We start from the raw sequence: 27119 nt of genomic DNA, 5'->3' as shown, positions 1-27119 counted from the left end.
TGTTATGGCTCCAGTGCCCACTGTTCCATGCTAGTACATTTCGGTTGCTGTATCTCTCCTGGTGTGCCTTTCTCTGTAGATGTTGGAGTGGTCGCTTACGTTACAATCTGCATTCTCAAATGAGAACAAGAAGTCATTAATTTTCAATCTGTCCCGCTTCCTCTTGTTGTAAGGATGGAAGTGAAAACTTCTAAGCTCTTCAGCTGTTAGATCTAAAATCAGTAGTCTGGCTTTAAGATAGTTTGTGGAACACATCAATCCTTCTAACTTAGATTTTCCTCAATACACTTTCCCCTTGTGTCTTGAAATGAATGAATTCTTTTCATCTTTTAGGTATCAACTTTAAATCTCACTACAGTATGCAGGTCTCCTTGTTATTCTGTCTAAAACAACTCCTTCACTCTCATCTTTATCTGTTACAACATTCTTTCAGCACTTGTGGAAAGCTTGAATGCTTTTTTAAAAATTCTGTATTCTCTTGTAGAATAAAAATCGTTGAGGGGAAGAACTATGCCTAGATCTTCTTCACCCTTGTATTTTCAATATTTAGTATAATTTGTTACTTAATATTTTATGAGTAAATAAATGTCTTATTTACACAAATGTATTTTTTCATAGAATAATTCACATTACTTATTAAAATATATAAGACCAGTCTATGTGTTCAGATATCTTTTAGTTGGTTTTTAATCAAGTCATGACTATTTTCATGAAAATAATCAGGAAACATTGATGAAATACTTGAAATTATTTATAATCAACTTTATTTTTGTCTGAAAACCAAAGTTTTTCAAATATTTTTTGTAAGCCTCTTGTATGTACTATGATTCCTCAGCACCTAGCACTTATTTAAAACATGGCCTTCCCTCATCAAAGATAATATAATTATCTCATTACTTCTCTCTTCTTAAATTCTTAATCTTAATATTTACTACATGTAGTATAAGTATCTGCTATAAGTAATTTTTTTAGAATACATTTATTTCCTGGCTCTCACTTTGATTTTACCCAGGTTAGAGAAATAAGTTATTACTATTTTTTGCCATGAATCCTTTGTTGTTTTTCAAATATAGTTGATGTACAGAATTATATAAGTTACAGGTGTGTAATAGAGTGATGTCACAATTTTTAAGTTTATACTTTATTTATAGTTATTGTAAATATTGGCTATATTCTCTGTGTTGTACAATATATCCTCATAGCTTATTTTATACATAATAGTTTGTACTTCTTAATCCATTACCCCTATCTAGCCCCTCTTCCCACTGGTAACACTAGTTTGTTCTCTATATCTGTGAGTCTGCTTCTTTTTGGTTATATTAACTAGTTTTTTGTATTTTGTAGATTCCACATATAAGTAATGGCATACGGTATTTGTCTTTCTCTGTCTGACTTATTGATACTTAGCATAATGCCCTCCAAGTCCATCCAGTTGTTGCAAATGGCAAAATTTCATTGTTTTTTATAGCTGAGTAGTAGTCCATTGTATGGAATATATCTTTATCCATTCATCTGTTGATGGACGCTTAGGTTGATTCCGTATCTTGGCAGTTGTAAATAATGCTGCTTTGAACACTGAGGTACATGTATCTTCCCAAATTTGTGTTTTTGTTTTTTTCAGATATATACTCAAGAGTGGAATTGCTGGGTCATGTGGTAGTTCTATTATTAGGTTATTATTATTTTTAATTTTATACAATATAACTTGAGCAAGCATCTGTCTAAGATTTTGGATTTGCCATAAATAGGCTCAAAGTACCATTAAATAACTTTATATCATAACAAAAAAAAAGAAATACTTTCATATAGTTATTCATCTCTGATGAATTACCAGACAACAGTATGGAGTGGAGCCCCCAGCCAACTCATAATGTCATGTCAACTGAGCAATAAATAAATTTAAATTTTTTAAGCTGGTGAGAATTTAGGGTTGCTTGGTTTTGTTTTGTTTGTTTGTTTGTTTTTCTGGGGGAGGCAGGAGTTGCTTTTTATTGACTTGGTCGTGGGTGGGTTCTGCAGTAGGGCCCCTTTGGGTTTAAGAGCATTCTGCTGCTTCCTTTCTTCCTCCTGCAACTTCCGCTGCCTGAGCTGCCATGCCTGTAATCCAGCATCCATTTCCTGTGACAGCTGTACAACTCGTCTTGCAAACTTTTCCCTTTGGCCTTTTCTTCGAAGCTGGCCTTTCATTGGAGGAGCAGGGTGGCCATCCCTGTAAGACCAGTCTGGGAGCTCCGCAAGGGGCCCATAGCCAGAGGGGTTGGCAGCAAGGCCCTGCTGGGCTCACCACCGACTGCCCACCCGACCCGCGACGCCACAGTGCAGCCTCCGGACACTGGAGAGCAGTAAATGCAAAGCAGCCACGCTGAGGCGCAGGACGGGTTGCTTGGTTTTACAGCAAAATCAAACTTTACCAGACTGATACAACAGGATTCCAAAGGAAAAATAGGACTTTACCTTACATTTAACATTTGTGATATACCAGTAAACAATTTTTTTTTTTTCATTTTTATAATTGTTGCTTCCTTGGCTGTTTTATTGGAACCCACTTAACGATTGTCAGTTTATTTATACATTTGAATAACCCTGCCATAAACAATACATAATTTTAAACATGAGAAGGTGTAATGATTAAGGATTGGGATTAAAACATATTCAGGAATTTACAGCAATTCACACAGGACTAATGGAATATCGAGGACATAGCCACCTGAATGATATAAACTATACTTCTTTTTATACATTATTCTTTTTCTTTTTCAAAGATTTTTTTTTTTTGGCCACGTGGCTTGTGGGATGTTAGTTCCCTGACCAGGGATGGAACCTAGGCCCCCTGCAGTGTAAGTGCAGAGTCCTAACCACTAGACCACCAGGGAGTTCCCTTTACTGTTTACATTATTCTTTTACACACTTTTAAATTTTAATTTCCATGAGGCCTATATCCCCTTTTTAAAAGGAATTGACTAGGTAGTATTAACTGTATTGTAATTTCAGGGACAACAATTATTAGAATTTTTTTAGTGAAATTATGATAAGAACTGTAATTTCCAATAAATACATAGTAATTGTCTTTTTTCTTAACAAAAATCATGTAAAATAACATTCCCTAAATTTATACAGACTTTTATACAGTCACACACATTTGCCAAGGGGAATAAAACAGTTTAAAATTATTTGATTTAAAAGCTTCTTTGATTTATTTCCATTGTGCCTAAATTTTCAGATGGAAATGCAAAAATTAAATGACAGGATGTTTGGTTTGCTTAATATTAACTCTGAATGAATGTTTCTGAATGGTTTTGAGTAAATTATATTTTCCACGTAATGGCCTGATAATAAGTGAAGTGCTTTTTACCCTAGTCTTGCTAAATATATATGCTATTTTCCTTGTCTTAGCACTATCACTGAATTACTCTTGTTCTTTTTTCTTTCTTCCTCTTTTTCTTTTTTCTCCTTTCTTTCCTTCTTTCTCTCTTTTCTTTTTCATTCTTATTTTTTGTTGTCGTTTCACTTGGCATATCTTCTTGCATAGCCTGTGGAATTAAAATTATCTCAGTGAACACAATGTGCTGATTTAGATATAAACCATGCCTTTAAAAATTTTCTATTTGCAATAGGCTAGAAATAGAATAGAGGTTTCATACAGATCGGAAACTGTGGTGAAAATCAATAGCTATCTGACTTTAGCATGTGACTTCATCTTTCAAAGAACCAATGAATGTTATCTGATGTACTGGAGCAGTCTGCTGTTCAATGAGGCTGAAGAACAGATGTGCATTATATGTGTCTAGGGTAAAATTCAATGATGCAGCTGTGTATTTGGCTAAGGTTCATCTGAACATTCTTAGTCACTTTTGAATAGTCTTTAGTAGGATCCCCAACTGCTTTGGGGCAGTAGTAAAGGAACTTAAAAAAAAAAAAAGATTTATGACACTGCTTACTTGGCTGTATCTTTAATTTTATAAATTTTATGCTATCAAATTCTTAGTGTTTTCCAGAAATTACCTTATGTCTAGAATATACATCTATAAATCTAAATCTATCTATATGTATCCAAGTATGTATGTATCTACCTAGCTCTGCAGTTGTAGTCTACATTATGATGAAAGTTTGATTCAGATTATACAGCAATGGAATGTGGGTCCTATAGTACTTAAAAACAGTCTCTTGGTAATGGCCTGTAGGTGTTAGGCAGTCAAACACTGTAGTCATGATTAGTTGCTAACCAACTAGCAAAGGGAGCCCCAGATGCATTTAAATACAGATTTCAGCTCAGCACGATACACAAATTGAAAGCTCTCTTCTTTTTTATTAGTATTTCTATTAAAATAACTTACTGTGTCTGTCTAAACACATTAAGAACCTTCAAGGGTACAAAAACAAGTTATAGTCCCATTAAATAGAACATTCTTGTATTTTAAGATCTTTATCTTGCTAAATGAACTCTGCTATTTGCCTGCTCTGATAAGGAAAGAAGGGTTATATGGAGAAGTAGATTGAAAAAATGAGGGGAAACCATCTTAATTATTTACTTCTCCAGGCTCTGAACCCAAACAGAAGAGTTTCCCTTCTCAAAGGAAGGATCATAGAATGGACCCATTTCAGACATAAAAATAACAGAATTTCTCTTCCATCATCATCCAGCACCATATTGGACCCTTTAAGAATGTGAATATAGAGCTCTATATTATTATGGAAATCTCAAATTCTTGGTTTAGACAGGGGGAGAGAAAGCGACTTTCTCTCACATCACCAGGGTGATTATCCAGGTAAAGAGGATAAAAACTTTAAAACAGTCAGAGTCTTCTACAAAGATGGTGGAAACAAACTAAAATCCTGGGAGTTCTCGTTCATTGTGGACTGGATGTGTCAAGTTAATATTCCTGCCAGATGGCTCTTTGGATTATGGACTCTCTGACTAGCTCCCTTTGTTACCTCATGGACATGGTCTTCTGTTTCTCTGCCTCATATACTAAAATTTTACACAGGGCTTATCCCCTCCAGAATTCCTGTAACTCTGATAGTAATTATTTGATTATAAACCTTGACTAAACGTTCATCCTGATATTTGTTTTTTGTATCCTACCTTGAATTTAATACTGCCTTGAGCTTTCAATTGAGACTTGAAACATATTATAAAGTTCAAATGGAAGAGTTAAGAGAAAAGAATGGTTACATTTTAGGAATATTCCCTTAGTAAATAATGAGAAGTGTGCAAAAAATTATTGATTTAAGATTTTTTAAAGGGTAAAATGGAAACAACCTATTTTTCATAATTAAATCCTTTCAGTAGGAAATTGGTTAAAAATGTTTTTATATATTCTGGGTATTGTGTCCACAAATAATGTTTTAATAAAATATACATATAGGCATGAATGTACCAAAGGGCCTTTGAAACACTGAAAAACTTTGCAGGACTAAGTGCTTCTTAGCCATTTGTCATGTGATAATCCAAATTTTATCTTAAAAAATGCAAGTCTTACAATTTAATACTAATGCTTCTATAACATAGTACTGCAAGGCCAGACCTTTGCCCTCCTATAATACAATTTTACAAGTTACAAGAAGGGGATAAAACAAACATGAAATTTCTGTAAAATTTTTATTGGCAACCAGGTGAACACATGAAAATCAAATGAAAAAGAATTTTAGCTAGAATTCATTATTTTTTGTTAGCTTAGTTATAAGATGAGGGTTCATGTTGCCTTTCCCTGAAGAAACAGAGCATGGGTAGCAAGTAGGTGGCAAAGGAAAGAGTAAGAAGAGGGGTGAAACTTATTTCTCCTTTAATGAGGTGGTGTTCTACAGAAAGAGTGCCTCCTACTTGTAAACAGGCTAAATGATACTTATCAGTAGACTTCCTGTCCAAGAAATGTCTAAGTGTCAGAGTCATGAAAGGCAAGGGAACACTGATGACTGATTTAGACGGAAAGAAATTGAAGATAAAAGTGAAACGTAAATATGAAATGGATCTTTTTGCTATTACAGACATTATTGGGACAGCTGTCAACATTTGAATAGAGTCTGAGGATTTGATTAATAATAAGTATTGTTTTATTTCAAAATTTTTTTAAAAATTATATTTTCAGCAATGCAAAACTGGTATTTCTCAATGGCTTATTATAAATAAAATTGGAATTGCTGGTTTATGGAGAATAGAATAGTTGGTATGAAAACAGGAATGAGTCATATATGCATTTTTGCTGTCTACCCAAAGAATATAAAACTGCAGGGCACCCAACCTGAAGCATATTCCCTAAAGAATAATGATTCTGCACATATTATTCAGAATTCCTCTATTAATCTAAAATGTGATTAGTGCTGGAGAAAAGGGGACATTTACAAGCTATACTGCAGATACAATTTCCTTCAGAAAGCAATGCTCTGCCTAGCTTTTGCTTACATGCTTTTAATCATTAGTAAAATCGTATTGGGTAAGATTTATAATTCACATGAGCTTACTTTGATTATTTAGCCATTTGTTTTTAATTTGTTAATACAGAGTTTGGTTTTCTTGTTCTGCCCCTGCTACAAGAAAATTAGAGTATTTTAAACAAAAAGAAACAAATCCGTGAGGTTCTAGAAAGCAGAAACTTGATCTGGGACCTAGGAGGAAAACCAGGAAGCTCTGTATGCCTACAGTTACTTTTTATTTGTGGTCTCAATTGTTTTTGTAAATAAATTTATATGGAATATCAATGTAAGCCAGTAGCATGAAAGGACCTTACACAGGAAGAAATGAGCTTCTCAGATTCAGTAAGACCTTATTTGTGCTGACATTGTGAGTTGTTGCTGTGTACTCCTTTCAGGAAATTTACACACCAAGGGGAACTATTTGGGGATATGCTGCAACTAAGACCACCTTTTGGCCACCACACTTCCCTTCAAATTTGTATCCCTTCAGATAAATGGAGAATATTATCTAAGTTACATTTGTGTGTTGTCTTTCCACCAGCATATGACTCATCAAAATAAGGAATTTGTTCTCCAGCAGAAGGCTTAATAATTAGCATTGGCAGTACCTGAATACTGCTTTATCTCAACTTGAGCATAAGCTAAAGGGTTTGTTGAAAAACTCTTTTAACTAGTGTCTGTCTCTTGGAATTCAAATCCTTCATTCACAGTCTTATCCAAGTAATTGAAACCAAGTAATTGATCTATAGCTTAGCAAGTAGCAAGGAGTCTATAATCTATTCATAATTCTCAGATATAATATTATGTGAAAACAGCACACACAGAGACATAAAAACAAACAGTATAAAATTGTTCATGGATTCCTCCTAATAGATTTGGTCCAAACTTAAGGGATTAAACATTTTTTAAAAATAAATTTAGTAACACTGTATAATAACGATTCTACCTGAAAGAGTATATATAATATAACTTGGGAAATTATGATATTCCATTTGTACCCAAGATCTTTATAAGATTCCTTTGTATGTGCATGTATTTATTATTTAAATATATGATACATTGTTATAATATTTAATATTGTACAACACATTTGGTTGAAAGAGAAGCACAAATACAAATATCTTATTTGTGATTACTTCTTATACTCCTTTCTTCTACGTATATTACTGTTTTTGAATCATTTAAAGTGATTAGTATTATGTTCTTAATAGTTAAAAATAAAGATCAAAGATGATATACCCTCAAAAATCATATGTATATGATTAGAAAGATAGATAAATGGATGGATGGATGGATGGATAGACAGACAGACAGTGTGACCTCTGACATTTAGGAGTTAATCGTTCTATCTTGTTCTGTATAGAAATGTGTGTGTTTTTATTAAATGGTGATGAAAAGAGGAATTTACAAGAAAGAAAATTAATAATAGTTAAGATATACTGTAAGGCTTTTCATATTATTTAACTCATTTAATCATGTTACTACTTGTCTAGATATATTTTAGTAGCTGGAGAATGAAATTCAGAGATATTAGCTAATTTTACCAAGACATCCTTAATGTCATAGCTCTATGAATTGAATATTTGCATCTGTTTTGGTTTCTAAACTATATTATCACCACTTCACCATACATCCTGGTAGAGTAATCTCCTAGGTGAGTCTTGGAAAATGCTTTTTCACTCTTGCATTTACATAAGCTCTTACCCTTTTCTTGGTCTTGCAAATGCTCTTTTACTCTTCCTTTATTATCATATTGATTGTTTAATGTTGACTTTAATAAAGAAATCTTTGAATAAGGGTGAATAAATGAAAAGAACTTTTCCATTAGTATATGAGCTCATGTCCAGATTTTAACCAGGTGATCCTATAATACTTTTCAATTAACCAAGCAATATCTTTATTTATTTAAAATAGGGAAATGTATTGTAACAGTTTTTTTTTTAAATTAAGTATATTAGACAAAATAAAGGTACTATCAATCATCATACTATTATAATATGAAAGCTATACAGCCATAATAAAAAAAGAGAATTTTAAATTTAATACATTAAACTTCATGAAAATCTCACTATAGCTTTTTAACTTCTATAATTACACTAGTGAGAATTTCTCAAGTATCTCAGTTTATAAACCCACATTTGAGAACTTACCTAGTGGACTAAAAAATCTAAGTTCCTTTAAGACACAGCATCCCAGAAAATGATCAAGTGATAAGATTGTTTTCATCAGAGCTGACAATATACAGAGAGTAAAGCCTTCCAGCAAAGTTGGTAATGAGAATTCAATATTTTTTATTAATCTCAGACAGAGGCCACGTGGCCAATCAGCTGTCCAGTATAAAAGAATTTTATTTTTACAAAAATATTTTTATGAGTCACCTTTTTTATAATACATTCTAGAAAATGTTTGTGACCCCTGAAAAAATTCTTTTTTCCTACCCCACCAAAGTTGAAATTCTAGATAAGTCAACTTTCATTCCTACACTCTGCATACATTTCAGTTTTCATCACGGTTTTGAAAAAGTTGACAAAACAAATTATTTAATCCTTGTGCTATAATTTACCGTAAAATATAAAACATCTAAAATGTACATTTTCTCAAAACAGGGAGCGTAAGGATGAAAATGTTGACTGCAGCGTTTGTAAATATTTGATGCTGTTTCCTACGAATATCATAGTTATGGTCAGTGAAACTATTAAGTGTTCAGATCAAATAAGACATAATCTAGCAAAGTGGGCTCGGGGGGTAGTAAAAGCATCAAGCACAATTCAAGCAAGTTTGTGGCAGATTATAAAACTTACTAGAAATACAGCTTTAATTCCCTAATCACATATTTCTTTCTTACTCTTCATGCTGATTTCTGCTGAAACAATTCTGGGGCTTTATTAATTCATGCTCCTTTCTCATCCCTTAATATAATTTGTTGCATTTGGTACTGCTGAACACTTTAAAAAAATCTTCTGTATTAATCCCCATTATTTGACATCTTGTTTGCATATCTCCTTTCTGATTCCATTATATAAAAAGAAATACAAAAAAAAAGTGGATTTTCTAATTAGATGTTGTTTCTTTATTTTTTAATTAATTTTTATCAGAGTATAGTTGCTTTACAGTGTTGTGTTAGCGTCTACTGCACAGCAAAATGAATCAGCCATACATATATGTATATCCCCTCCCTTTTGGATTTCCCTCCCATTTAGGGTAACAGTGCATTAAGTAGTGTTCCCTGTTCTATACATTATGTTCCCCTCAGTTGTTTCAAACAAGTGAAAAGCCCCTGTATTGAAGTGTTGAAGTGTGTTGCTTTATTTTCTTTGTATCCTCTGTGGTGTCTGAAGATACTTTGTTCATCTCTCTCTAAACCGGGGCGTATATTTGAATGCTCACTCCCAGCCCCACCTCCAGAATAGCTGCACAGAAGACTGACGTCAGAAGTCTTCATTGGGACATTGCTCCTCGGTGAGGTCTCTTTTGTGCTCTTGGGGTGAGAAATCAGCTTTCATCCAGAGGTGTAATCCCATCAGAAATGCTGTTTGGAACTCTTTCTTTTTTCCTCCTTTTTAGCCTTAGTGTTGACAACCTGTGTTTTCCTAATATGTACAACTTTGTTCTTAAAATACCTTGGAATCACAAACCTACCTCACTTAGAGACTAAAGTTCATCATTTCCACTACTTTTTAAAATTAATTATTATTGGAGTATAGTTGCTTTACAATGTTGTGTTAGTTTCTACTGTACAGCAAAGTGAATTAGCTGTACGTATACATATATCCCCTCTTTTTTGGATTTCCTTCCCATTTAGGTCACCACAGAGCATTGAGTAGAGTTCCCTATGCTATACAGTATGTTCTCATTAGTTATCTATTTTATACATAGTACCAATAGTGTATATATGTCAATCCCAACCTCCCAATTCCTCCTACCCCCCCTTCCCCCTTGGTAGCCATGCATTCTTCTCTTCGCCTGTGTCTCTACTTCTGCTTTGTAAATAAGAACAGCTATACCATTTTTCTAGATTCCACATATATGCATTAATATACGATAACTTTTTCTCTTTCTGACTTACTTCACTCTGTATGACAGTCTCTAGGTCCATCCATGTCTCTACAAATGACTCAATTTTGTTCCTTTTTATGACTGAGTAATATTCCACCGTATATATGTACCACATCTTCTTTATCCATTCCTCTGTTGATGGACATTTAGATTGATTCTGTGTCCTGGCTATTGTAAATAGTGCTGCAATGAACATTGGGGTGCATGTGTCTTTTTGAATTATGGTTTTCTCTGGGTATATGCCCAGTAGTGGCAATTGATATAGCCACTTTGGAGAACAGTATGGAGATTCCTTAGAAAACTAAAAATAGAACTACCATATGATCCAGCAACCCCATCATTTCCAGTATTATCTGTCACCTGCTTAAAAATCTTTCTTGATGCTGACTACCACCACTTCTTGGATTCTTTTTGGGTGTCCTTTCATTTCCTAGCAAGAAAGTCCAGCATCACTCTCCACAGGCCTCTCTTGATGGTGGCTGGTAATTTGGCAAGAATGTATCCAAGGCTTATTATTCTATTTGTCCCCCTGTGTAACTGCTGGGTTGGGTTGACTCGGGCTGCAAATGGAACATGTTCATATTACCTGTTGCTTCCTGCGATTTAAACTAATTTAATCAGTTTTGAATGTCTCTGCATTTCAAAGATACTGATTTAAGTTAAAAAAAAAAAAAAGAAAAAATCAATTGGCTTTTCTTTAGTTTCTGATGAATAATCATGTTTTACTAATAAACCAAACAGCTGTTCACTTTAGAACTGTAATATTTCTTCAAAATACAGGCACAAAACTATATAATTGAGATTGAGAATATATATTATGAATTTATGCCATAGGCTGAATTCTTTGGAATGCTCATAAATGAAGAAGTAAACCACTATTAATTATTTGCCTCTGATGTACTGGGATCATATATTTGCCAAATATTTGCTGAAGTAAAGTAAAACCTAGCACATGTGACATCTGTTCTGTAGTTTTTCTTTGTCATCAATAATGAAGGGCTTGTCTGGATTTAAAAAACAAACAACAAAAAACCATTTGCTATATTTTATTTGGATATGGATTTTCATTTATAGCTAAAATACAGATACATTTTGCTCTTGCATATTAATTGTACATATTCTATTTTTTTTTATAAAAAGATGTCGGTGCAAGATGCAGGCCACAAGCTCAGTAATGTCTCAATTTTAACCCATTATACCCTTAGCAGAAGCAACACTGTGACTGTCATTGTGCTCCATGGAATACTCAGCTTTAGATGGTATTTTTCTCTCAACATTCCATCTTTGTAAGGACGTATACACCTTTTTTATTGATACCTCATGAAGTAACATTTTGGTGGAATATAATTATAGCCACAGAAACAATATATAGGTGAACCTTCCAGTTCTCTTTAAATAGAACATTTCATTTTGGGGGTTAATCTATGGCTATCAGAGAATTATTCAATTAAGTTTTGAGAAAGATAAACACGTAGATAAGAGAAAATCAAATATATATCATTATCTGTCTTAAGAATTGAAAAGAGCTACTTGTGTGAAACAGCTTTTAAGATTTATAAGGCTTACCATTTCTACATCTTCAGGGTTTTATTTTGTAACAGTTTACATCATTATATTGTGATATAATAATATTACATTTAATTATATTTTCTTTAAAATATTTTTTGAAAGGTGTTTGCTTACTAAACAGATGTTTATTGAACATTTGCCAGGGCCCCTTTTATACTTGGAGCACATGGTGTGAAAAATACCAGAAAATATCTCCTAGCTATATAGATACAGATAGATACAGATATATGATTTATTTTGAGAGATAGTTATAAAAAAAGACCAAAATGTTAAATTTAGGTAGAATCTAAATTACAAAGGAAATAAATAAGGAGTTGAGATACAGACTCATGAGAGAAAAAGCTACTTCCAATGTAATGCTTCCAAAGTTCATTGAGAAAATGTATTAATTATGCTGGTACTAATGTAGAGGAGGGAGATAGTCAGATGTAAAGCAGGGGAGAGAAAATTGTACTAGAGAGTAAGAATTGCATTTACTGGATCTGTGAATCTGGAATAAAATTACTCTGCTGTGGGGAGAACAGAAGGATATGGCATAAGATGAGTTTGAATAAACAGGTATAAACTAATGTCATGGCTTGTAGGACATGATAAAAATTTTGGACTATGTTCTTTTAGGTTAAGCCATATGAAATTGCTAATATCTGATCATTTTTACAACAGAAGCAGTAATTTCATATGGTTCAATTTCTTATTAGAACAAGAAGGCATTGGGAATTCCCAGTACAGTAGAGTTATAGATTTTGACAAGTTGACTCTTATATTGGATGGAAATGTTATTAGACAGGGCAAGAAATAAATGGAAAAGCAAAACATTCAGGAAGCTGCCACAGTCATCTTTGTTTATGAAAAGCGATAGTGAACTATATTAAGGTGAGCTAGAAGGAAATGTGTTGAATATATACTAAGCACCTACTGTGCTTCAAAAACTATGATGGACATTAGGAAAACAAAGATGCATAAATGATTTCACTGACATTCATAACACATTGTAGGTCAGCTGTTTTAAACCAAAATGTGTATCACACTACCCTGTGGTAATTAAAAAAAATACAGATATACTGGCCAATTCTCAGATCCACTCACTCAGTTTCTGAAGATAGGCCCATGGGAATGTGGTGTGTGTGTGTGGGTATGTGGTGTGTGTGTGTGTGTGTGTGTGTTTCAAATCATCTAGCTCATTCTGATGTGCAACTCAGGTTAAAAGCCTGGAATACTTAGATATATGGTTAAATGGATAATTACAATACAGTGTGACAAATGTGATGACATAAGGAAGTATAGAACTAAGGAAACTCGTAAACAAATTACCTAATTGAATAAATCATAATTTACTGAGTGGTTTTTCTAATCATTTAGCTGTATACAACTTTCCAAAAGTACATTTATCTTGAAAGTCTGAAACAGTCTTTATGAAAATAAACAGTAGCAAATCAACTGTATTTGTTTAACCTTTCTGCCTTTTAACTCATTTATGTTAGAATTTAGGCAATGCCAAAATGTTTTATTTCAATGAGATCATGACATGAAAATGTATGATATGCTTTGATCATTTGTATGTGACACACAATTTGCAAAGAATTTGAACACTTGTTCTTCTCAATGCTGATATAAGGCAGGATTGAGAAATTAATATTGTACCGATTTAGCAAATGATTCTTTGATTTGTACTTTCCAGACAGGGGAAAGATAACTGTTTTTGTTTTTTTTTCTTTTAGATTTAGCATACACTTTTCAGTAAAAATAAGTATGATTCTGATGTATGTCTTATATTAATTGTTACACTATTGTTCTTATTCACTTAACTATAAAAAACAGCATTTTAATAATCCATGGTGGCCTTACTTGTGGAATGATGTCCCAAAGTGGCTTGTTCTGACTTACAACAGTCAACTGTGCATATCTCTTCCCAACTCCATGGTAAATGATATCACATTTGTATTGGGAGATAATTCTTCATTGGTCTCTTATTTTCTGCACATCTTGTGAAGAGTGGTTGACTACCTTTTTATGACCCATCTTTTCAAGGAGGTTTGTATAGTAAACAAATGTGAAGGATGGCCTTTTTCCTCTGAGCAAAAGACAGATAGATGTTTGATGCCCAGTACAATACAGATACTATTTCTCTCTGGGAAAAGACTGTTTGCCAGTTGCCCATTATGAATGATTCAGGGTCTAAACTCAGGGTTCCTCTTCTGCAACACACATGCAGGTGTTACTTACACTTATTTGTCTCACCTGTGGGATTCTAGATTTGGGGGATGGCACAAGTTTTGATATTCTGGCAACTGCTACTGCTATGAGTAATAAACTATCCTTTGTTTCTGACTCAAGGGTCTTGTATCTTCTGCTAGTATCCATGAAACTGTGCAAGCTAACCTATTTGCTTGCAAATCGGGTAAAAATTTCATACCCTTCACAGTCCTTGAAGTTTAGTAGCTTGAAATAGTCCCAAGTGAGAGTATTCACACTGCAAAAACTTCAAACATTACAAACTAGTGTTTTGTTGTTGTTTAATTTTGCTTTTCAAGAGTCAAGTGTTAAAATTTTGTAAAACCCCACTGCTTGATTGTTTACTATGCTATACATGGTTAACAATACTGTCTGCCATGTTTCCTGACTAGCACACTGCTACCTTCCAAACCGTCATATTAGAAATACCGTGAGAGACTGATGCATCCCAACATCACTTAATGTGTTACATTGTAAAGAATACAGCTTTTGGATTTAGGTAGACCTGATTGTCAATCTGGTTTGTGCCCTTTAGAAGCTACCTGGATATGGCATTTTAGTAAAGCATTCTCATTACAGTTTGCCCTATTCAGAGGATTATCCCAGGTTCATAAATTTGTTTTGAACAGTTATTCCAGTAATATTTAGTGTACAGTATGAAAGTGTCTCGTGCCTTAAGATGTGCTCTCTAAATTGGCCTTTTTACTTCATTTTCTGTGACTGTTGCTGTTCACGGTGATTACAGAGACTAGTGGTGATGGAAGGATGGAGTGTGCTCAAGTCTTAAAGACCGTGCTGTCAGGGTGCACATTTGCTAAGCATGTTGTTCCTTTCCCCAATAGAGAAGATTTTCTAATTGAGAATTACAGATGAAAAGGTAAACCATACTCTTAGGAATGATCAACACTTTGAGGAAGCAAATCATGAGCATGAAAATGAAGATGCAACAAGGCCTCATAATTCAACAAAGTATACTTTTTGGCTTTGGCTTTGTCCTAAGATTCTGGAAAACAGAAGGGCCAAATGTCTCTTAATATCCTGAAACTTGTGTTCAATCATCAATAAGGTGATAACAGAAGTTACCATTATATTTAAAGTGAAATGATATCTGTACTAAGAACAAGGGTTCCATTCAGATTTATTCTTAATATCTTAATATTTACCTTTAAGTGTACATAGTTTTGAGTTTCAAAATATCTGAGAAAAAGTAATGTGAAATTGTGTTTTTAGTATACATGTAAACTTACCATTTGAGTAATACATGCAAATTTATTATTGCAAGACTAAAATGCAACAATGAATAATAATGATCATGAAACCTGGGTTATTTCAAGAAACTTTTTAAGATGTTAAATTGAGAACTGCTGTTCTGCAAAATACGCTGTTAAGAGAATAAAAAGACAAAGCACAGACTAGGAGAAAATATTTGCAGAACACTTAGCTGATAAAAACTGGTATCCTAAATACACAAAGACCTCTTACAAATCAATAATAAGGAAACAAACAATTCAATTTAAAAATGGGCAAAAAATCTGAGTAATTGCCTTATCAGTGAAGATATACAGGTTGTAAATAAGTATATGAACGTCATTGTCATCAGAGAATTGCAAATTAACACAATGAGATGCCACCACAAACTTATTAGAACAGTTAAAACCGGAAACATTGACAACACCAAATGCTGGTGAGGATGTGAAACAAAGGGAGCTCTCATTCATTTCTGGTAGGAATGTAAAGTGCTGCAGTCACTTTGGAAAATTTGACAGTCAGTTTCTTACAACACTATACATACTCTTACCTTATTTTCTAGCAATCATGCTCCTTGTTATCTACCCAAATCAGTTGAAAACTCTCTTCACATGAAATCCTGCGAAGAAATATTTATAACAGAGTTATTCATAATTACTAAAACTTGGAAGCCACCAAGATGCCCTAAGCAACTATGATATATCCAAACAATGGAATATTATTTGGCAATAAAAAACAATGGTCTATCTAACCATGAACAAATATGGACCAACCTTAAATGCATATTGCTAAGTGACAGAAGCTAGTCCAAAAGGCTACATACTGTATGAGTTCAACCATATGACATGACATTCTGCAGAAGGCAAACTATGGAAACAGTGGTTGCCAAGAAGTTAGGGTAGGGTTGTCAGTGGGGGAGGGGGAGGGGTGAACAAGCAGAGCACAGCATTTTTATGGCAGTGAAACTATTCTGTAAGATTCTATAATGGTGGACACATACATTTGTCAAAAATACTCAGAATGTACAACACAAAAAGGGACCCTTAATGGACTTTTGTTAATCGTTTATTAATACTGGATCAGTTATAACAAATGAACCACACTAATACAAAATGTTAATGTAGGGCAGACCAGAAAGGATTGAGGGTGTGTATGGAATATCTCTGTACTTTCTGTTCTTTTTATGATAAACCCCAATCTGCTCTGAAGAATAGTCTGTTAATTTAAAACAACCTTATTGAAGAAACTTAGTGCAAAGTAATAAAATATTTCATTATTTTCCAGTGCTGACATAGGCTTCTTCTTTTAAATTTTTCATTGTCATGTTATTCAGAAGTGAACTAAATACACAGCTTTATAGCTTGAAATGGAGCTAACTTTTACTCATTTTAGTTAATTCTAAAATGAATGATATGTTTTCCACAAATCACCCCCATTTAATGGGTTTAGCTTGTTTAATTCAATGTATCTGGTTAATGTGTTCTCAGCTACAAAGGCTGGGATCTGTTCTTTTGTGTAGAGTACCAGAGATTCCTTAAATGTCTTAGTTAATTAGTTATGAAACAAATCTATGAGTTCAGAAAAAATCATGTTCCTTATTATACATAATGAGAATAAAATATTTGAACAGTAAATTTACTTATATGAAAATGCATGGTGTTTTTGGTATGTTGTTATCTCCAAATATTTTCATATTCATGTCAATCACTTGATATTTGAAATTACAGGCTTATATAGTATTGAAAAGAATTCTGTATTTTAAAAATCTTGTTAATAGTAATTTTTACACAATTAATTATATCAACCTTTATGAAATTCGTTAGGAATTTTAATGACTAAAGTAGCAGACATCTCTCTAGTTTTGTCATATGTATACATGGCTTAACTATGTTAATTGGAATGGTTGGTATTTTTCATACTTTCTTGAAATAGGAAACTATTGTTACTCATTTATATGTTTTCAATAACAATAAATTCATGTTATACAGATTATATAGATACTTTATATAGAGTTATATAGATACTTTAAAGCTAAGTAAGAAGCCAAGATAGCCAATGAAGAATTATCTTTTCTTTGTGGGAAAAAAATGTAGAATGCCCCACCTATTATTTTAGAAAGCAGAAATTTGAAAAATAAGGTTGTTAGGAGACCTGAGAGAAAAAATGATTTTCTGTTCCCATATTTTCATGAGAGAATGACATTCAATATAGGTGACTACTTATGCTTTACTTTTTAAAAAGGGGTTTGAGAAGTATGTAATGTTTCATTGACACAAACATGGATAGCATGTATTTTGGATTTTAAGGAATAATACCCCCAAATTAAGAAACAGAATATAATCAGTACGTCTGACACTATTTGTTCCTGACTGAAGTACACCTGAAGTCCTCAGGTGTAAGCACTTTTCTGAGTTTTGAGCATATCACTTTTAAGTTTTTGTTTCATGAGATGTGTATGTCTCACTATCAAATACTTTCTAATGTTTCTGCAATATCATTATACTGCATGTCAGTATACTCTATTTTGTATGCTGTGACTTGCTTTCTTTCAACATGATGTGTGTTTCATTCATGTTAATGCACTTAACCTATTTTGATTACTGTATAAAATACCTATAAGTACACTGTTATACAGTACATGCATTCAGTGTATCATTATCATTTGGGTTCCTTTCAGTTGTTTCTTTTGCTTTTACTAGCATTATTTCTATGCATATTCTTGAGCACATTTCCTAGAATAGGTGTGCTAGTGTTTTTCTAGAATATATAGTTAGTGTCATTTCTGATGTTCTGTTTTCTGTTTCACACTTCCGCTCCAAGGAGTATCAAACAATTCTTCTTGATCCATGTCTTCGCACACTCTGAATATGGTCTAAGTTTCTCCATTTGTTTCATGGACAGTGAAGCCCATTGTGGGTTTTTTGTGTGTGTGTGTATAGTTTGTTTATTTTTACTACTGAGTAGTACTCCTTTTTCTTTTCTTTTTTTAAAAAAATCTTTATTTGAGTATAATTGCTTTACAATGGTGTCTTAGTTTCTGCTTTATAACAAAGTGAATAAGCTATACATATACATATATCCCCTAGCTCCTCCCTCTTGCGTCTCCCTCCCACCCTTCCTATCCCACCCCTCTAGGAGGTCACACAGCACCTAGCTGACCTCCCTATGCTATGCGGCTGCTTCCCACTAGCTAGCTATTTTACATTTGATACTGTATATATGACCATGCCACTCTCTCACTTCATCCCAACTTCCCCTTCCCCTTCCCTGTGTCCTCAAATCCATTCTCTATGTCTGCATCTTTATTCCTGTCCTGCCCCTAGGCTCTTCAGAAGCTTTTTTTTTTTTAGATTCAATATATATATGTGTTAGCATACGGTATTTATTTTTCTCTCTCTGACTTACTTCACTCTGTATGACAGACTCGAGGTCCATCCACCTCACTATAAATAACTCAATTTCGTTTCTTTTTATGGCTGAGTAATATTCCATTGTATATATATGCCACATCTTCTTTATCCGTTCATCAATTGATGGACACGTAGGTTGCTTCCATGTCCTGTCTACTGTAAATAGAGCTGCAATGAACATTTTGGTACATGACTCTTTTTGAATTATGGTTTTCTCAGGGTATATGCCCAGTAGTGGGATTGCTAGGTCATATGGTAGTTCTATTTTTAGTTTTTTAAGGAACCTCCATATTATTCTCCATAGTGGCTGTATCAGTTTACATTCCCACCAACAGTGCAAGAGGGTTCCCTTTTCTCCACACCCCCTCCAGCATTTATTGTTTGTAGATTTTTTGGTGATGGCCGTTCTGACTGGTGTGAGGTGATACCTCATTGTAGTTTTGATTTGGATTTCTCTAATGATTAGTGATGTTGAGCATCCTTTCATGTGTTTGTTGGCTATCTGTATATTTTCTTTGGAGAAATGTCTATTTAGGTCTTCTGCCCATTTTGGGATTGGGTTGTTTGTTTTTTTAATATTGAGCTGCATGAGCTGATTGTAAATTTTGGAGATTAATCCTTTGTCTGTTGCTTCATTTGCAAATATTTTCTCCCACTCTCAGGGTTGTCTTTTTGTCTTGTTTATGGTTTCCTTTGCTGTGTAAAAGCTTCTAAGTTTCATTAGGTCCCATTTGTTTACTTTTGTTTTTATTTCCATTTCTCTAGGAGGTGGGTCAAAAAGGATCTTGCTGTGGCTTATGTCATAGAGTGTTCTGCCTATGTTTTCCTCTAAGAGTTTTATAGTGTCTGGCCTTACATTTAGGTCTTTAATGCATTTTGAGTTTATTTTTGTGTATGGTGTTAGGGAGTGTTCTAATTTCATTCTTTTACATGTAGCTGTCCAGTTTTCCCAGCACCAGTTACTGAAGAGGCTGTCTTTTCTCCATTGTGTATTCTTTCCTCCTTTATCAAAAATAAGGTGACCATAGGTGCGTGGGTTTATCCTTAGGCTTTCTATCCTGTTCCATTGAACTATATTTCTGTTTTTGTGCCGGTACCATTACTGTCTTGATTACTGTAGCTTTGTACTATCGTCTGAAGTCTGGTACCCTGATTCCTCCAGCTGTGTTTTTCTTTCTGAAGATTGCTTTGGCTATTCGGGATCTTTTGTGTTTCCATACACATTGTGAAATTTTTTGTTCTACTTCTGTGAAAAATGCCATTGGTAGTTTGATAGGGATTGCATTGAATCTGTAGATTGCGTTGGGTAGTATAGTCAATTTCACAATGTTGATTCTTCCAATCCAAGAATATGGTCTATCTCTCGATCTGTTTGTATCATCTTTAATTTCTTCCATCAGTGTCTTATAGCTTTCAGCATATAGGTCTTTTGTCTCCTTAGGTAGGTTTATTCCTAGGTATGTTATTCTTTTTTTTGCAATGGTAAATGGGAGTGTTTCCTTAATTTCTCTTTCAGATTTTTCATCATTAGTGTATAGGAATGCAAGAGATTTCTGTGCATTAATTTGATATCCTTCTATTTTACCAGATTCACTGATTAACTCTAGTAGTTTTCTGGTAGCATCATTAGGATTCCGTATGTATAATATCATGTCAACTGCAAATAGTGACAGCTTTACTTCTTTTCCGATCTGGATTCCTTTCATTTCTTTTTCTTCTCTGATTGCTGTGGCTAAAACTTCCAAAACTATGCTGAATAATAGTGGTGAGAGTGGGCAACCTTGTCTTGTTCCTGATCTTAGTTGAAATGGTTTCAGTTTTTCACCATTGAGAACAATGTTGGCTGTGGGTTTGTCATATATGGCCTTTATTGTGTTGAGGTAAGTTCCCTCTACACCTACTTTCTGGAGGGTTTTTATCATAAATGGGTGTTGAATTTTGTCGAAAGCTTTTTCTGCGTCTATTGAGATGATCATATGGTTTTTATCCTTCAATTTGTTAATATGGTGTATCACATTGATTGATTTGTGTATATTGAAGAATCCTTGCATTCTTGGGAAAACCCCACTTGATCATGGTGTATGATCGTTTTAATGTGCTGTTGGATTCTGTTTGCTAGTATTTTGTTGAGGCTTTTTGCATCTATGTTCATCAGTGATATTGGCCTGTAGTTTTCTTTTTTTGTGACATCTTTGTCTGGTTTTGATATCAGGGTGATGGTGGCCTTGTAGAATGAGTTTGGGAGTGTTCCTCCCTCTGCTATATTTTGGAAGAGTTTGAGAAGGATGGGTGTTGGCTCTTCTCTAAATGTTTGATAGAATTCGCCTGTGCAGCCATCTCTTCTTGGGCTTTTGTTTGTTGGAAGATTTTTAATCACAGTCTCAATTTCAGTGCTTGTGATTGCTCTGTTTATATTTTCTATTTCTTCCTGGTTCAGTCTTGGAAGGTTGTGCTTTTCTAAGAATTTGTCCATTTCTTCCAGGTTGTCCATTTTATTGGCATATAGTGCCATATAAGCTCTCATGATCCTTTGTATTTCTGCAGTGTCAGTTTTTACTTCTCCTTTTTCATTTCTAATTCTATTGCTTTGAGTCTTCTCCCTTTTTTTCTTGATGAGTCTGGCTAATGGTTTATCAATTTTGTTTATCTTCTCAAAGGACCTGCTTTTAGTTTTATTGATCTTTGCTACTGTTTCCTTCATTTCTTTTTCATTTATTTCTGACCTGATCTCTATGATTTCTTTCCTTCTACTAAGTTTGGGGGTTTTTATGTTCTTCTTTCTCTAATTGCTTTTGGTGTAAGATTAGGTTGTTTATTTGAGATGTTTCTTGTTTCTTGAGGTAGGGTTGTATTGCTATAAACTTCCCTCTTAGAACTGCTTTTGCTCCATCCCATAGGTTTTGGGTCATCGTGTTTTCATTGTCGTTTGTTTCTAGGTATTTTTTGATTTCCTCTTTGATTTCTTCAGTGATCTCTTGATTATTAAGTAGTGTATTGTTTTGCCCCCATGTGTTTGTATTTTTTACAGATTTTTTCCTGTTATTGATAATCAGTCTCATACTGTTGTGGTTGGAAAAGATACTTGATATGATTTCAGTATTCTTAAATTTACCAAGGCTTGATTTGTGACCCAAGATATAGTCTATCCTGGAGAATGTTCCATGAGTACTTGAGAAGAAAGTCTATTCTGTTGTTTTTGGATGGAATTTCCTGTAAGTATCAATTAAGTCCATCTGGTTTAATTTATCATTTAAAGCTTGTGTTTCCATATTTATTTTCATTTTGGATGATCTGTCCGTTGGTGAAAGTGGGGTCTTAAAGTCCCCTACTATGATTGTGTTGCTGTCGATTTCTCCTTTTATGGCTGTTAGTATTTGCCTTATGTATTGAGGTGCTCCTATGTTGGATGCATAAATATTTACAATTGTTATATCTTCTTCCTGGATTGATCCCTTGATCATTATGTAGTGTCCTTCTTTGTCTCTTGTAATAGACTTTACTTTAAAGTCTATTTTGTCTGGTATGAGTATTGCTACTCCAGCTTTCTTTTGTGTTCCATTTGCCTGGAATATCTTTTTCATCCCTTCACCTGCTGCCTGTATGTATCCCTAGGTCTGAAGTGGGTCTGTTGTAGACAGCATATATATGGGTCTTGTTTTTCTATCCCTTCAGGCAGTCTGTGTCTTTTGTTTGGAGCATTTAATCCATTTACATTTAAGGTAATTATCAATATGTATGTTCCTATTACCATTTTCTTAATTGTTTTGGGTTTGTTTTTGTAGGTGTTTTTCTTCTCTTGTGTTTCCTGCCTAGAGAAGTTCCTTTAGCATTTGTTGTAAAGCTGGTTTGGTGGTGCTGAATTCTCTTAGCTTTTGCTTGTCTGTAAAGGTTTTAGTTTCTCTGTCGAATCTGAATGAGATCCTTGCTGGGTAGAGTAATCTTCAGTGTAGGTTTTTCCCTTTCTTCACTTTAAATATGTCCCACCACTCCCTCTGGCTTACAGAGTTTCTGCTGAAAAGATCAGCTGTTAACCTTATGGGTATTCCCTTGTATGTATTTGTTGCTTTTTCCTTGCTGCTTTTAACATTTTTTCTTTGTATTTAATTTTTGATAGTTTGATTAATATGTCTTGGCAGTTTTCTCCTTGGATTTATCCTGGATGGGACTCTTCTGCACTTCCTGGACTTGATTTACTATTTCCTTTCCCATATTCGGGAAGTTTTCAACTATAATCTCTTCAAATATTTTCTCAGTTCCTTTCTTTTTCTCTCCTTCTTCTGGGACCCCTATAATTCGAATGTTGGTACATTTAATTTTATCCCAGAAGTCTCTGAGACTGTCCTCAATTCTTTTCATTCTTTTTTCTTTATTCTGCTCTGTGGTAGTTATTTCCATTTTATCTTCCAGGTCACCTATCCGATCTTCTGTCTCAGTTATTCTGCTATTGATTCCTTCTAGAGAATTTTAAATTTCATTTATTGTGTTGTTCATCATTGTTTGTTTGCTCTTTAGTTCTTCTAGGTCCTAGTTAAACATTTCTTGTATTTTCTCCATTCTGTTTCCAAGATTTTGGATCATCTTTACTATCATTACTCTGAATTTTTTTTCAGGTAGATTGCCTATTTCCTCTTCATTTCTTTGGTCTGGTGGGGTTTTACTTTGCTCCTTAACCTGCTGTGTATTTCCTGTCTTCTCATTTTGCTTAACTTAACTGTGTTTGGGGTCTCCTCTTTGCAGGCTGCATGTTCATAGTTCCCGTTATTTTTGGTGTCTGCCCCCAGTGGGTAAGCTTGGTTCAGTGGGTTGTGTAGGCTTCCTGGTGGAGGGGACTGTTGCCTGTGTTTTTGTGGATGAGGCTGGATCTTGTCTTTCTGGCAGGCAGGACCACATCCGGTGATGTGTTTTGGGGTGTCTGTGAAATTATTATGATTTTAGGCAGCCTCTCTGCTAATGGGTGGGTTTTGTTTCTGTCTTGCTAATTGTTTGGCATGGGGCATCCAGCAGTGGAGCTTGCTGGACTTTGAGTGGACCTGCGTCTTAATATTGAGATGGAGATCTCTGGGAGATTTCTCACCGATTCATTTTACGTGGGGCCGGAAAGTCTCTGATGCTCCCATGTCCTGAACTCAGCTCTCCCACCTCAGAGGCTCAGGCCTGACACGTGGCCAGAGCAGCAAGACCCTGTCAGTCACATGGCTCAGAAGAGAAGGGAGAAAAAAACAAAGAAAAATAAAATAAATAAAATAAAATGTTGTTAAAATTAAAAATATTATTATAAAAATTGAAAAAGTAATAAAAAATAAAAGTTATTAAAATAAAAAATAATTATTAAAAATAAAAAATTAAAAAGTAATAAAAAAATAAATAAAAAAAGAAAGAAAGAAGAGAGCAACCAAAGCAAAAAAGAAATCCACCAGTGAGAACAAGCGCTAAAAGCTATACTAAAAAAAAAAAAAAAAAACCTAAAAACAAAACAAAATAGAACAGAACACTGGGACAAATGGTAAAAGCAAAGCTATACAGACAAAATCACACAAAGAAGCATACACATAACTCACAAAAAGAGAAAAAGGAAATAACATATATATCATTGCTCCCAAAGTCCACCTCCTCAATTTTGGGATGATTCATTGTCTATTCAGGTATTCCACAGATGCAGAATACATGAAGTTGGTTGTGGAGATTTAATCCGCTGCTCCTGAGGCTGCTGGGAGAGATTTCCCTTTCTCTTCTTTGTTCGCACAGCTACTGGGGTTCAGCTTTGGATTTGGCCCCGCCTCTGTGTATAGGTCTCCTGAGGGCATCTGTTCTTCTCTCAGACAGGATGGGGTTAAAGGAGCAGCTGATTCAGGGGCTCTGGCTCATTCAGGCCGGGAGGAGGGAGGGGTACAGATGTGGGGCGAGCCTGCAGCGGCAGAGGCCAGCGTGACGTTGCACCGGCCTGAGGTGTGCCGTGTGTTCTCCTGGGGACGTTGTCTCTGTACCATGGGACCCTGGCATGGCGGGCTGTGCAGGTTCCAAGAGGGGATGTGTGGCTAGTGACCTGTGCTTGCACATAGGCTCCTTGGTGGCTGCAGCAGCAGCCTTAGCATTTCATGCCCGTCTCTGGTGTCTGTGCTGATAGCCATGGCTTGTGCTCGTCTGTGGAGCTTGTTTAGGTGGCGCTCTTAATCCCCTCTCCTTGCATACCCCAAAACAATGTTCTCTTGCCTCTTAGGCATGTCCAGACTTTTCCCCGGACTCCCTCCCAGCTAGCTGTGGCACTCTAGCCCCCTTCAGGCTGTGTTCACGCAGCCAACCCCAGTCCTCTCCCTGGGATCCAACCTCCGAAGCCTGAGCCTCAGCTCCCAGCACCCACCCCACCCCGGCGGGTGAGCAGACAAGCCTCTCGGGCTGGTGAGTGCTGGTCGGCACCGATCCTCTGTGCAGAAATCTCTCCACTTTGCCCTCCACACCCCTGTTGCTGCGCTCTCCTCTGTGGTTCCAAAGCTTCCCTCCTCCGCCACCTGCAGTCTCCACCCGTGATGGGGCTTCTAGTGTGTGGAAACCTTTCCTCCTTCACAGCCCCCTCCCAATGGTGCAGGTCTCGTCCCTATTCTTTTGTCTCTGTTTTTTCTTTTTTCTTTTGCCCTACCGAAGTATGTGGGGAGTTTCTTGCCTTTTGGGAAGTCTGATGTCTTCTGCCAGCGTTCAGTAGGTGTTCTCTAGGAGTTGTTTCACTTGTAGATGTATTTCTGATATATTTGTGGGGAGGAGGACGAACTCCACGTCTCACTCTTCTGCCATTTTGAAGGTCTCCTCCCCATTGTGGTTTTTATTTGTATTTCAGCAATTACAAATGAACTTAAAACTCTTTTCATACGTTAATTGACGAATTTTTTTATTCTTTGACATGCCTGCTCATGACTTTGATTCATTATTTCACATTGAATTATCTACTAGTAAAATCTTTATTTATTGAATGCTAATTTTTTGTTGGTTACTATATTTACGTATTCTTTGGCTGTGCCACGTGGCTTGTGGGATCTTCATTCCCTGATCAGGGATCGAACCCTGGTCCACAGCAGTGAAAACCTGCATCCTAACCACTGGACTGCCGGGGGAATTCCCTGTTGGTTACTATATTGATTTTCTATTGCTATGTAACAAATCACCACAAATTTAGCAGCTTAAATCAACAAAAATATATCTCACAGTTTCTGTGGGTCAGGAGTCCAGCACGATTTAACTAGGAAATCTGCACAGGATCTCCTAAGGCTTACATCAGGGAGTCCATGAGGTATGTTTTCACTTGGAAGTTCTTCCAAGCTCCCTCAGATCATTGGCAGAATTTATTTCTCTGCAGCTGTATGACTGACATCCCTCCTTTCTTGTTACCTGTTGGCCAGTGGCTGTTCTCAGCTACTAGAGGTTATTCTCAAGTCATTGCATGGTGTCCACTACAGAGGCCTTCTCCAGAACATGATGGTAGCTGCTTCAAGTTCAAGATAACTGCATCTCCTGCAGCTTCAAATCTCTTTGACCTCTTCTGTCTCTGACTTTTAGAGCCTTTGTGAGATGGGCTCATCTGATTATGTCAGGCCCACCCATACTCAAAGGGAAAGGATTTTACAAAATATGCATACCAGGAGTCTTAGAGGTAATCCTAAAATTCTGCCTATTCAGTTATATAAATTGTAAGTACTTTCTAAATGGCCTGTCTTTTAATAAATGCTGCTTTTGATAAAAACAATATTCTTAATTTAAATATTGCCAACTGTAATTTCTTCTTCACTTATGGGTTTCAGTTTATATCTTTTTAAATAAATTCTTCTCTTATTGAGATCTTAAACATATCTTTCTTGTGATAGATTTGATTTTTATATCTGAACAGTCTTAAATTTATACTAAAAGTTTATGCTTATGGTATGAGATAGGTTTCTAGTTAACATTTTTCTATCTGATTGACAATTCTCCCATTGTCATTTCCAAATTATCTGCTATGTTAGCTCTGTAATATTTCAAGTTTTCATAATAAAAGAGTACTTTTTCATTTGGTCTTTTTGCTCTTTGACCTTTAGTTGTCCCTCCAATTGCAGCACCTGTAATAAATTTTATCTTTAGTATTTTTTAATAATAATCTGCGTATGTTTTCTATTTTCAAATATTCCTTCTTTAAACTATGAGTTTTTAGAAGTATGTGTTCACATTTTG

The 27119-nt window shown here is 35.0% G+C and overlaps 1 non-coding gene and 1 pseudogene across 1 annotated transcript; both read right to left on the bottom strand.

Moving 5' to 3' along the window:
- Window positions 1–1908: 1908 nt before the first annotated feature.
- The window catches only part of LOC132373534 (large ribosomal subunit protein mL52-like), a 74007-nt pseudogene continuing 48796 nt past the window's right edge, over window positions 1909–27119 (bottom strand).
- Window positions 2801–2873, bottom strand: TRNAV-UAC (transfer RNA valine (anticodon UAC)). Its single transcript has one exon. It is a non-coding gene; the product is annotated as a tRNA-Val (tRNA).

Source organism: Balaenoptera ricei, chromosome 1, assembly GCF_028023285.1.
Source record: "Balaenoptera ricei isolate mBalRic1 chromosome 1, mBalRic1.hap2, whole genome shotgun sequence".
NCBI classification, from domain to species: domain Eukaryota; kingdom Metazoa; phylum Chordata; class Mammalia; order Artiodactyla; family Balaenopteridae; genus Balaenoptera; species Balaenoptera ricei.
Note: the sequence above shows the minus strand (reverse complement) of the source record. Positions and strands in the feature narration are given on the sequence as shown.